At 32.2% G+C, this 12,426-nt stretch overlaps 1 pseudogene; it reads right to left on the bottom strand.

The window, feature by feature from the left end:
• Positions 1-7,123: 7,123 nt before the first annotated feature.
• LOC112485622 lies at positions 7,124-7,242 on the bottom strand (annotated as a pseudogene).
• Between the last annotated feature and the right edge of the window lie 5,184 nt (positions 7,243-12,426).

Here is a 12,426-nt window from a genome sequence, read left to right as displayed (position 1 = left end):
AGTCAAAAGAAACATTAAAGAAGCGATTTAAATTATAGATGTTACACACCATTTTCAAAGACTCAAAGATTGATTAAATCTGTTATTAAGTATTGTGTGTAAACAAAAAATAAATATAAAATAAAAACTATAAAAAAATAAGCATCTTATGTTATATATTGTTCTACATATACATATATCACTATATATAGTATACATTATAAATTTGTAAGTATATTTTTCCAAAAAAGCTATTGCATATCTAACAATAATAAATAATAAATATTTTAGTATTTCCTTTAATTTTATAAAAGAGTTTTGCAACTCACCAGTCATGTCTACCTCCCCTTCTTCAATTTTCAATATATTTTGTATAACTGGACTTATACTCTATCTTCTCTGATTTGATTTTTCAATCAAATATATTTTTTAATATTCAATCACATGGGTCTATGTTGTTATAATTATTCATTTTCCTACTAAATGGTATTTTTTGTACAACCATTCTACAACTTTTTGCTTCTCTTGTTAATAGAAACAAGTTGCTTCCACTTACTTGTTTTTTTCAAATTGCTGCTATGAATATTTATGTCAACATTTTTCCCAATGTCTATGTGAAAGAGCTTATCTAAATCTATATGTCTACAGGTAAAATTACTGTGTACATTGTATAGTTTGCAGCTTCATAGCTTTATAATATGTTAGATATTTTCCCCCCTACACGGTTGTAATAGAAGAAGCCTTGGATCAACCTACTAGTTAGGTACAATCCACTTCTCTAGCATACATAACTGAAGAGTAATGAGTATCTCCTAAAGATTTTAAAAATATAAAATTAGTTCCCATTTTTATAAACCTATTGGTTCTTAAAATATATTAATTTTGTAAATACTGGTTTTCAATTATTTTCACAAGAGTAATTTCCAGGATAATATATAAGTACATAATTATTATTATCAATAATATTACCACCAACAGAAATAGTATATTAGCTATTGTTATGACATGATAAATAATTTAGAAGAATGTCATCTTAGTCTTTTGAGAAATTTTGATCTAAAATAGAATATTATTAATGAATATAAATGTGTTTTAACAGCATAAAAAAGTATGAAAGAATAACTCAGTGCACCAGAAATGTCATTTAGTTGTACAACTACAAAGCTTCTTAGAGTTAGATGGACCATTGAAAGTCACTTTCTACTCAAATAAGAAATTCTGTCCTCAATATATTTCAATTTGATTATCCACAGTTCTGCTTAAATAATTCTAATAATTAGATACCCATTATTTCAATTTCTTCTCAACAGAATGTAAATTCCCCGTGAGCAGTGATTCTTATGTGGTTTGTTTGCTTTTTACATGTTTTCTTTACCTTTGGTACCCAGAGCAGTGTTCGACACATAGCAGTACTCAAAAACTATTTGGTAAAAAAATAAAAATAATAAAAAAATAATAATAATAGAGTTATCATCTCCTTCCTTTAATATTCTCTCTAGTCTTAGTTCTGTTCTTCAAAGCAACACAGAACAAATTCCTGATTTGTCTCCTACTAAATTTATGTAATTGAAATTGGCCAAGATATAGTCCTTTCAGTCTTGCGTTTTATTTTCTTTCTAGTGAAAACACAAACCTTCCAAAATCCTTACCAGATTTCTTAAATGGTATGCATTTAAGATCTCTCCCCAAAATGGGGGTCTTTAAATATGTTGTCTGGTTTTCCAATGTGTTTTAATGTATGAAAATCATAATAGTGACAATGTTAAGTACAGTAGATGAAAAAAAATTCCTCTGATTTCTACTCATATCTACAGATGTACCCAATGATAGTTCTATTTAATATCTGTAGCCATTTGTCACTCTTTGATATTGATATTAATAAAAAATATAAAGTTTATTCACACGGATGGACTACTATATATAGTAAAAGCATTTAAATTATAAATAATATGCAAAAGTTTAACTGAGATGGAAAAGCTGGAGAATAATATAGACATTTCCTTCTGGGCTAAGGCATAGGGAAGCGGTGAATAATTTCAAATTTGGAACAATTTTGCTGAAGACATGGAAATTTAGTAGTTGCCTCAATGATATATAGAGAGAAAAATGGCAAAACATAGAGACAATCTACTTTACATTTCATCTATTTTATTAAACTTTACAAAGATTTATTTTAAGCCCTGAAAAACAGCAAACTTTTATTTTCATGCCTGCTCCGAATATATATATTTCTCCTATCTTCTATGAACCATTTTTATTGCAAGCCAGATGGCAATTCACTGGTACAGTTCTTGTAATGCATCAAGGTTGGTCCTATTTGGGGAGCTTTTATTTCCAAAGGACAGTGTATATCTTTTTTGGATTCACCTTGAAAGTACAGTACCTCTATATTTAGTCCCTGCATGCATAGCAAACAAGCATAATGAAAGAAGTCTACTTTGTCAGCGTCAATAAAATGTATCTTGCCCTCCTTCCCCATCTCCTTCTTATTCAGTTCACCTGTAAATCTTTACTATCAATCCCAGCAGTTGTGCTACGTTACAGTGTAAAAAGTTTAGTCTTTACCAGAATTGAGAAGGGACTTATATTTTTAAGGTTGATGTTCCAATGAAAACAACAATCTGAATGTGAAAATTGCATATGTTTAAGTCTTTCATACACAATTTTATTTCAAAACAAAAACATAAACAATTTAAATGGCGAGGCATTTCTATTTTCAGAATGAAAACTCACACTAACTTAAAGTATATGTTTCACTGCCTATTTTGATTAGACATTGAATAGAGAAAGATATTTGATTCCTAAAGAAGTTTTAAGAAGTTGCAAAAAAAAAAAAAAAATGAATTTGCAGTGGAGGAAGGCCCAAAAACACGTAGTTAGTATTGAAGATACATTGTTTACTATTATATAACAATTTAAAAAATATTTTGAGGTTTTAGAAGGTTAAGGAGAGCAATGAAAGAGGAAATCATTCTGTTGAAATGTTTATATAAATTAAAATGTACTTCCATTTAGTTTTCAGAATGGGCATTTTTCAAACACACAAACTATCTTGGAAATCCTGCAAATATCCACTATAAGATAAAACTAATATTTATTTAATAATTCCTATGAGTAAATCACTATGATGTAAAACTATGTTTTATGTTATCTAATTTTCAGAAAATCCTTTAAGTGTATATATTATCCATATTTTTTAGATGAAAATAGTGAAGTGCAAAAAATTTAAGTAACAAGTCCCATGATGCAAATCTTGAATTATAATAAACTTAACAAAACAATAGCAAACATAACAAATATGAATAATGAGTGACAAAAATATTAACTAACAGTTATATATACATTTTAGATGAGGATACCCAGTAGTAGAACCCAATCCAATAATCTGCGTGTATAACATGTATTAAAGAAGGAAGTGCTACCAGTTAACAGATAAGGGGGGTTGATAGGTAGAAAGTGGGTCAGGAAACAGTGCCAAGAAAATGTTCAATTTAAGGCAAAGCCAATCTGAGCCTGAAGGGGAGAAGTGAATGGTATAAACTCTCAGGCAGTTCCCAGAGTGTAAAGGGGCTCCAGTCTGGGTGAGAGCGGCAGATGTCATTCTTATTATCAAGTCAACAAAAGCTAACACACTGAGAAGTTTTCAGAGGACCATACAGAAGTGATAAAAGGATCTGAAGGACTTTAAGCATAACCAATAGTCCCTGTGTTATAAACTAAACAGGACTGTGCACACATTTCCCAATTTACATGTTGAAACCTTAACCCATAATAATATGATATTTGGAGATAGGGCATTTCAGGGAGGTAATTAATATTAATTAAGGTAATAGGGTAGGGTCCTAATTCAGTAAACTGGTGTCCTTACATGAAGAGAAAGCGATACCAGGAGCACACAAGCACAAAGAAAAGTCTGTGTTGGACGCAGCCAGAAGGTGGCTGTCTGCATGCCAGAAAGAGAGACCGCAGGAGAAACCAAAGATGTGGTTTATATAGTTTATGTAAAACAATCTAATATCCACTAAGAAAACATTTCACAAAATTTAATAATCCACATATAACCTTAATAATCTTTTGATAAATCTTTATGCCAATTCTTTCTTTTAATTAACTCACTTTTTAAACATAAATCATTTACATAAAAGAAAACTTTATATCACTGCCATAAGTCACTGATGATAAGTGAGCTAGTATTTGTAAAGTGCTTAAAACTGTGCTTGAAAATCTTCTGGTGCATAATAAACAAATAAACAAATTAATGCCCCCAAAATAATATTATAAGTAAGCAATTTTATTAAAATTAGCCTGACATCTAGTCACACTTAGTTGAAACTGAATCTTTTAGGGTTGATAAAGACATAGTAACACCAAATTAGATTTCATTTTATATAAACATGATGATGGATACAAAATTTCAAATAGCTTTACCTTGCAATATATGTCAATGTTATCTAATTTGAGATTTGTACATAATAGCCTTCCAGTATTTTGGAAAATATCACTTGAAAGGATATTATGAACAAACTTCAAAATGTCTACAAATCTTCAGAAGTCAAATGCTATATATGTGTTGAGTGTCCACAGTTTTTTTTTTTTCCCATATATCCTATAGGGTTTGTGACTCAACAGAGATTAAGAACTGCCTTACGTAAACAGATATTTCAATGTGAAGATATTGAGATAATTTATGTCTAGAATGGGAAATTTTGTAACGAAATCAAATAAGTCTGGACTTTTAAAAAGATATCGAATATCCAATTTAGAGTAGATTATTAAGTATTAGAGCATACAGATTAACTGCCTAAAGTTAGGAAATGGGCAGGGCTTGATTTCAAGTCTTGGTTGGGTCACATGCAAGCTGTCACTATGGCTGTGGCCCTTAGTTCTCTAAGTTTCAGTTTAATCGTCTGTTTTTAATACATTGTTGTGAGTATTAAACGAAATGAAAAAAATATGAGTCAGAACATACCAGGTAGTATCTGGTGCATATCAAGCATATTATAAATGGTAGCTGTTAAGTCCTTATGATATAATTTTCAATAAGAAATACATATTTGGTCTTGGTCTTGTTTCTGGCACAGAGATCCTAAAACTCTTGAAATTTCTTAAGTGAGGAGAGTCATAAAGGTGTCTTTTGTTATGTTAACGATGTGACTTTCGGAATGCCTCTAAGCCACCTCAGGGTGGGAGTTGGTAACCAGAAGAATCAACCATGTGATTAGAAGGTGAGAACCCTTCAGTCCCACCCTCCTGACCTGCAGAGAGGGGAAGGAGAGGATCTGGAGGTTGAATCAATCGCCAATGGCTAATGATTTAATCAATTGCTCTTCCATAACAACCCGAAGGAACAGAGTTGGAGAGTTTCCAGGTCGGCGAACATGTAGGGGTGCTGGGAGAGTGGCTTTACCTAAATAGAGCATTGGAGCTCTGTGCCCTGTCCCCGGGAGTTGCTCCACGCATCTCTTCCATCTGGTTGTTCCTGGGTTATAACTTTTACAATAAACCAGTAATATAGATAAGTAAATGTTTCTCTGAATTCTATAGGCTGCTAGCAAATTAATCAAACCAGAGGAGTAAGGACTTGGGAACCTCTGATTTATAGCCTCTTGGTCATTGTAAGTCATATGCCTCAGAGAGGTGGTTCCCAACATAGGAGGAGCATTTCTAGAAGAGCATATCGCTATCTCCTGGTAAGCAGGGTACAATTTTTTGTTTGTTAAACATATGTGTGCTATTATAAATAGAAGTTTAGTATTTTAGAGGTTTTTTTTTTTTTTAATAACATTTAAAGCAGAGTTTAAATAGATTGTGCATATTTGAGTTCAGTATCACTGTGGAAAGAAATATGTAAGGATATTTTTTTTCCTATAGAAAAATGGGGAAAAGAAGGCAGACTGATGGATTATGAAGTTCAACAGACATTGATCGAGCCACTAGTAGATTCGAGTTCTGTACTAATTTAAATTTGGAGCATGAGATACAGTCCTTTTCCTTAAAGCTCTCTTTGCCCTGGGGGAAAGCTGAGAGGAAAACAGATAACTTGGTCATTATAGTGATTGTGCTGTGACAGAGGAGTGTGCAGATGGTGAAAGAAAAGGAACATTCTCTCCTCTGCACCTTATGCTTCTTTCTTATACATTATACATATATTTGTTTCTCATGACTACCCATCACCTCCTCAACACACACACACACACACACACACATACACACGCACGCATGCACGCACACACTCGCACACAAATTGTCAGCTCTCTGATCATGGACTTCATGTGTTATATCTCCAGAGGACAGAACAGTGTGTAGCATATAAAAAACATTCCATAGATATTAAAGCAGTGGTTTAAATTTTTAAAAATTTAAAATATACTATTTTATGTCCTTTAATGTTAATTAGGCAATTAACATTTTTATATACTTCAATATTGTTAAGGTAAAACTCTTCTTCCTCACTTCTGCATTTTCTACTTATATTAGCTTTAACTCTTATTAAGCCCAATTATTTTAACATTCATGATTTTTTTCTCTGCTACTTTATCCATTCTATATCCGGTAAAGTTGTATGATTGAAATTCAAATGAACTTGGCATGTTGGGATCATTTAGTAGTTTATATTTCTAAAAACGACTGCAATAATATCTTCCCTGGTTTTGCAATTTGTTATTACCATATTTCCATCAAGAGTCAGTCTATTTTCCTTCCTCTTGAATCTTGTCTCACTCTGTGACTATTTTAATCAGAAAATACAGTGAAAATGCCATTCTGGAACTTCAGAATTCAGTTATTAAGCAAGCCTAGTAGCTTCTTTCTTTTGTGCACTGGAGGAAATAGCCATCAGCTAAGAGGTCTGGCTAAACTAAGACTCCCATGTAGGGAGGAAAACAAAACTAGCTACAAAGAAAGGCTTTGTGGGAGAGTAAGTCAAACACCCACCAAGCCTCCTCTGTTCCAGCCATCTCAGCTAGGATTCAGACATTTTTGGGGAGAAATGATCTTGAATGTTATAGTTCCAGCAGATACCATTTGGATCTAAGACAATATTTTTCCATTGAGTTCCATCCCAATTGAAGATATGTGAACAAATGAGATTATTTTATTTATTATTATTATTATTATTATTATTATTATTATTAATTATCATTTATGCCTACAGCACCTGGTCTTCCTAGGTGGTCTCACATCCAAGTACTAACCAGGCCCGACCCCATTTAGCTTCCAAGATCAGACAAGGTCGGGCATGTTCAGGGTGGCATGGCCATAGACTTGGCCTCTGTTTCTTATCTGTAAAATAATGCACCATCACTAAAGTTCCAAAGTTCCATGAAGTTTTAACCTTGAGTTAAATCATTGATCCATATATATCATATTAAATGCATATCTGTTTAAGCAAAACTATGTATTCCTGGGAATATATTTATACTACCATGCAAACAAAACTAATTTTTATTAATCTGCTGGGGCTGCCATAATAAAATAGCACTGTCTGGGTGGCTTAATCAACAGAAATATTGTTCCTCACAGTTCTGGAGGCTGGAGGTCCAGTATCAAGGTGTCTCTGCATGTTTGTTTTCTCCAGAGGCTGCTATTCTCAGCTTGCAGACAACCATATTCTCATTGTGCCCTCACAAGGCATTTTCTTTCTGTGGTGTTTCTTCCTCTTCTTATAAGGACACCAGCCATATTGGATTAGGGCTCCACCCTGATGGTCTTATTTAAACTTTACCACCTCTTTAAAGAACTCATCTCCAAATATAATTATATTCTGAGGTACTAGGGGTTTAAAGTTTAACATATGAATTTTTTGAGAGGAGACACAATACAGTTCATAACACAGTTTTGTCTGGGTTTCTTGTAGCACGGCCCTCTGGAGATGCTCTCCGGGCATCTTACATTAGAAAACACAAATCACGCTTATAATGGTTCCTCTCATTTTACTGATAATTCAAAAGACAGGGGCAAGATTAAAGCATGTAGAAAATAGAGAAATCTGAGATTGTCAGTGCAACTTTACTGGTCCTTTTTTCCAGTTTTGGATTACCCCGTTTTCTGTTTTAATGTTTCTAAGTGAAATTACTAGCACAGACAAAAACATTTTCTTTATAAGACATCTCCATTGTTATACTCCATTTGTTTTAGAACTGCTATGATATTCTCTAGCTAGAAATGTCCACATAAATCCATAAATTAAAGATTTGATTTTAATAAGCAATGTAGTTCAACTAATTATAAAGGAATTCCACAGATAAGAACTCTTTCTGCTCTAAGTATAACTAATGTGTTTGTCATGAGCTCCTGTTAAGATGTTTACAAGCTGATTTGAATGGGTCATTTTTTTTCCCCTGGATATAAAAGTGAGACGGTTGCAGGCATGCTTGTAACCCATTTTTTCTCATCTCTAAATTCCTGTGAGTTATGATATACTTCAGGTTAGAGATGATTCCATAACCTTTCATGTAATTACTCATATCCCCAACTTACACTGATGCTTCTGAACTCTTTAGTATTAAGATTGCTCATCTTTACTGTTTTTACAAAGCTCTCTCTTTTTTTCTAAGATGACCAAAGCATTCTAAACCTTATATTTTAACATCTAGTGTGATATTCTTCCACTGTTTATTTGGCACAGATCAAGCATTACCACTTATAATTCTTTTGTCTCCCAGTATCCGACAAATCTCCCCCTGGTCAGAAGACAGTGAGATCACCAAAGAAAAACAATATTTTCAAAAGAAAAAAGAGAGGAAGTCACTACTTACAGGATGAAAAAATTTGCAGCATGATACAATCATCCACATTGCTCAAAAGTATCCAATAAAGAATGTTTTCTGACTCTCACTGGCTAAGGACATAGGTAAGCTCCAAGACATGGGAAAACATAGATATAGATGGCTTGCCAACCATACAAGTGTATATTCAAGTAAATATTTTAGAGAAAGTTGCTGTTATGTCCTGAACAGAGTTGTTAAAAGAGGCTAGCTTTATATACCTACACACATATACAGTCAACAATACTTACTAACATTTTCCAAAACTTAGTAGAGAGACACAATGTAAACTTTTTTATATAAATTACAAACCTATTGAAAATGCTATTTTCACACACGTTTAGAAACTAACACAATTGATGTAAAACAATGAGAACAATTGGTAAGTAAAGGCTAAAGGAAAGATAAATATAGGTGACTGAGTAAACCAATGGCTGATTTAAAATAAAAGAAACACATGTGATTTCATTAATAATTTACACATTTGCAAGCTGAAGTGGATTTATGATGGCAAATAATGCGGAAAAAAATTATTCACCATATAGATGTGTGTTTTCTAGGCCCAAGCATATACCATAGGCTAGAAGAAATTGAAAATACCTCACATATGCCCTTCCACAGATTACAATCTAATGGAGAGAGAGATTTCAAGAAAATAGTTATATAAAATATTTATTATAATTGTGCAAAATATAATAAAAAAGTATAAAATCAAATCGGATACCAGGTAATCTAAATATTAATATACATTCTCAGATTTCAATTCTCTGCTTTAAAATAATGATGATTCGATTGAAAAGCCTGTAGAAAAAGACTTTAAGAAAGTGAAAGTATAAAAACAATGTGCGAAAGATATCAGAAATACTTAAGTTACCATATGAGTTCTACTTAGAGTTTCATAGTGGCTCAAACTTGGGCCATCACATGGGAGATGAGGTGGATACGGATGTAGCACAAATAGCCAGGTTATTCTGCAGAAAACAGCAGGATCTGCAGCCTGGGGAGGGTCATTGTCACCAAAAGTAGGTTGGTTAGAAATGTATTGAATTGACAGATAAATGTAAATGGTAGTGGGAAAGACAAAATTTTATTTTGAGGGGAAACATGCTGAACTTATTTGATAAATAAATAGTAAGTTTGAGGTTTTCTAAATCTATTGACAAATTAATAATAATCACAAAAATAATCCAAGCATCTAACCTTTCTTGAATGCTTACTACATGTCACGTGCTAAGCACACATTTCATTCTTAGAATAATCTCTTTTCTTAGAAGCGATTTTCTTTTCTGTAGATGAGGAAACTGGAGTACAGAGATGTTTAACTTTTGCATGGCCTACTTTCATCATCTGGAAAATTGGATATTGATATAAAAGTTCTCTTTAACCTCTAATATATTACATTAAATAGGAAATATAAAAAAAAAATCAAGTATGAATTTGGAAAGAGATGGAATATATTCCCTCAAAACCCTCGATTAAGTAAGTTCTAAAAAAGTTTTCAACCATCAGGGAAACAGCTAGCAAAACATAAGAATATTCACAGCAAAGTAATTTGACAATTACTTTGAAAGATGCTCAATTCCTTTTACCCAGAATTAAGGCTAAGGTCAAAATAAATGCAAAAATGGAATTACACAAATGGCACTGAAGTGTCATAGGAGAAGACAGAATTTGTACTGCCAAGAAAAGGAAAATATCAAAGAGTTCAGAAAAGGATGAGTTAACACCGGATCTGGAAGTGGAAGAATATATAAGAAGAAGGACTCAAAGAACAAAATTAAGATCCATCTTTGCAGTTATTACTGCCCTCATTCTGAATCCTTTAGAATATTCAAAATTTTTTACCGAAGGAAATTCAGGTGGCTATTAACATTCTAACATGATTTAGTTTATCCGATTGAAATTTTCTGAAAGCAATAGGCCCGCAACAATATCAATGGATGAAAAGAGACACAAGAGAGATTGTTAGAGAGCTCAGAAAAATTGTACTTTTCTGTCATTTAGATTTTGAACAAATGACAACAGGATGAGATTCAAAATTAGTGACTAAATTTCGGTATTTATTTTTATGCTTCTTGCCTGTATCTGCATGCCAATACTTTTTGCAAAGGGCAATAAAACATTTTAGATTTTCTTCTCTTGATAGTATCTGAATTTATAAAGCCAGAATTGAAAAAGTTTGATGACTTGATATGTCTTATAATGCCAAATTCCCTCAGGAAAGAAAACATTGGTTTTTTGCCCATCCATTAAATAATCACATCAAACACACACACACACACACACACACACACACACACACACACACACCAATGGTATCTGAAAAATTTCTTTTTAGGTTGAAAACATACATATATATTTTTTTCTCCACATATTCTATTCTGAAATAGTAAAATGCACTGTACATATCCGTTTGTATACAGATAGTTAACATTTCTGTCGACACCTGTGAGCAGGATCATCAGTTCAGTTACATTAACTCTATGAAGAATGAATTGAAAACCATAGTGACAAACTGATATCTAAATTATATGATTACTGGGCCCATAGAAAAGAAAATGTATGAATTTCACTGCCCCAAGTGAATGCAATTCTCTTTATTATCTTACATACCAACTGTCAGTAGTCTGTGATATGGAACAGTTTAGATTATTGCTGTCATTTGGAAAATAAATGAATTTGAACAAGGTAAACAACATGGCAACTTGAAATTGCTGAGCAGAAATTGCTTATTTGTTGATAAAATATTACAAATATTGTAAAAATTTTGTTAGTTCCTACTTCTTAGTTTAGTTTTATCTTTGGAGAATTAGAATAGCTTGGATGACTGATATAAAAATATAAATATATGAAAAAAATTAGTCTGCATGAACTCTCCCACTGGACAAAGCTGAGTTAAATTGAGCTGGATACCACTGGATACTCTGTATTTTGTATCTTAATTCATTATTTAAAATTAAAAATAGAATTTGCACTAGAGAAAATATTAAAAAACACTTTTGAGAGGATGTTAATTAAGGTTGAGAATACAATCATTTTTGCTACATGCGTAGTAACCTAAATATAACTGCTTAATGTTCTAATAATATGTATATATGTTTATTTCTTTGGTATTTGAGAATTATTTATAAATGAGATATTTCTGTTGTAAGGACATGGGCCTTCCAAATATTGAATAAACCCTATGTAGCTTGATTCTTAGTTTTAGATTCTTTCAGTAAATATTCATTAGATATAAGAAAATTGCACAGATGAGTAAGTTAACATCATTCAAAAGTCCGAAAAGCAAAGTAATGGTGAGATTATAGCATAGGTGGTCAGTGGAGACAGACATCAATAGGTGATTAAGTGGGCACTAGTAAACTCTAAATGCTTGTCCTTCCTTTTCCTCTAGAAGAGATTCTACTACTTATTTTTGCATCTTTCCATATTGATTCCAAAATCAATATGTTAGATCTTTGTCATCAGAGAAGTTGTCAGTAAGATGTATGATTATTAAAATGTTAGTGAGGGTTTTACCAGATAGAAAATGTAGATTCAGAAAGCCACCATTTGTCTTAATAAAATTCTTCTCCAACCCTTCTCTCTATCTTCGTAATCTAACATCTCTAGACAATTGATTTGTGTGTTAAAGATGTTCAATAAATAATAATTTCAAAAATAATTAAATTTATTAACTGTA

This window comes from Pteropus alecto, unplaced genomic scaffold (assembly GCF_000325575.1).
Source record: "Pteropus alecto unplaced genomic scaffold, ASM32557v1 scaffold5, whole genome shotgun sequence".
In the NCBI taxonomy this organism is placed as follows: domain Eukaryota; kingdom Metazoa; phylum Chordata; class Mammalia; order Chiroptera; family Pteropodidae; genus Pteropus; species Pteropus alecto.
This window is presented reverse-complemented; position numbering and strand designations above follow the sequence as displayed.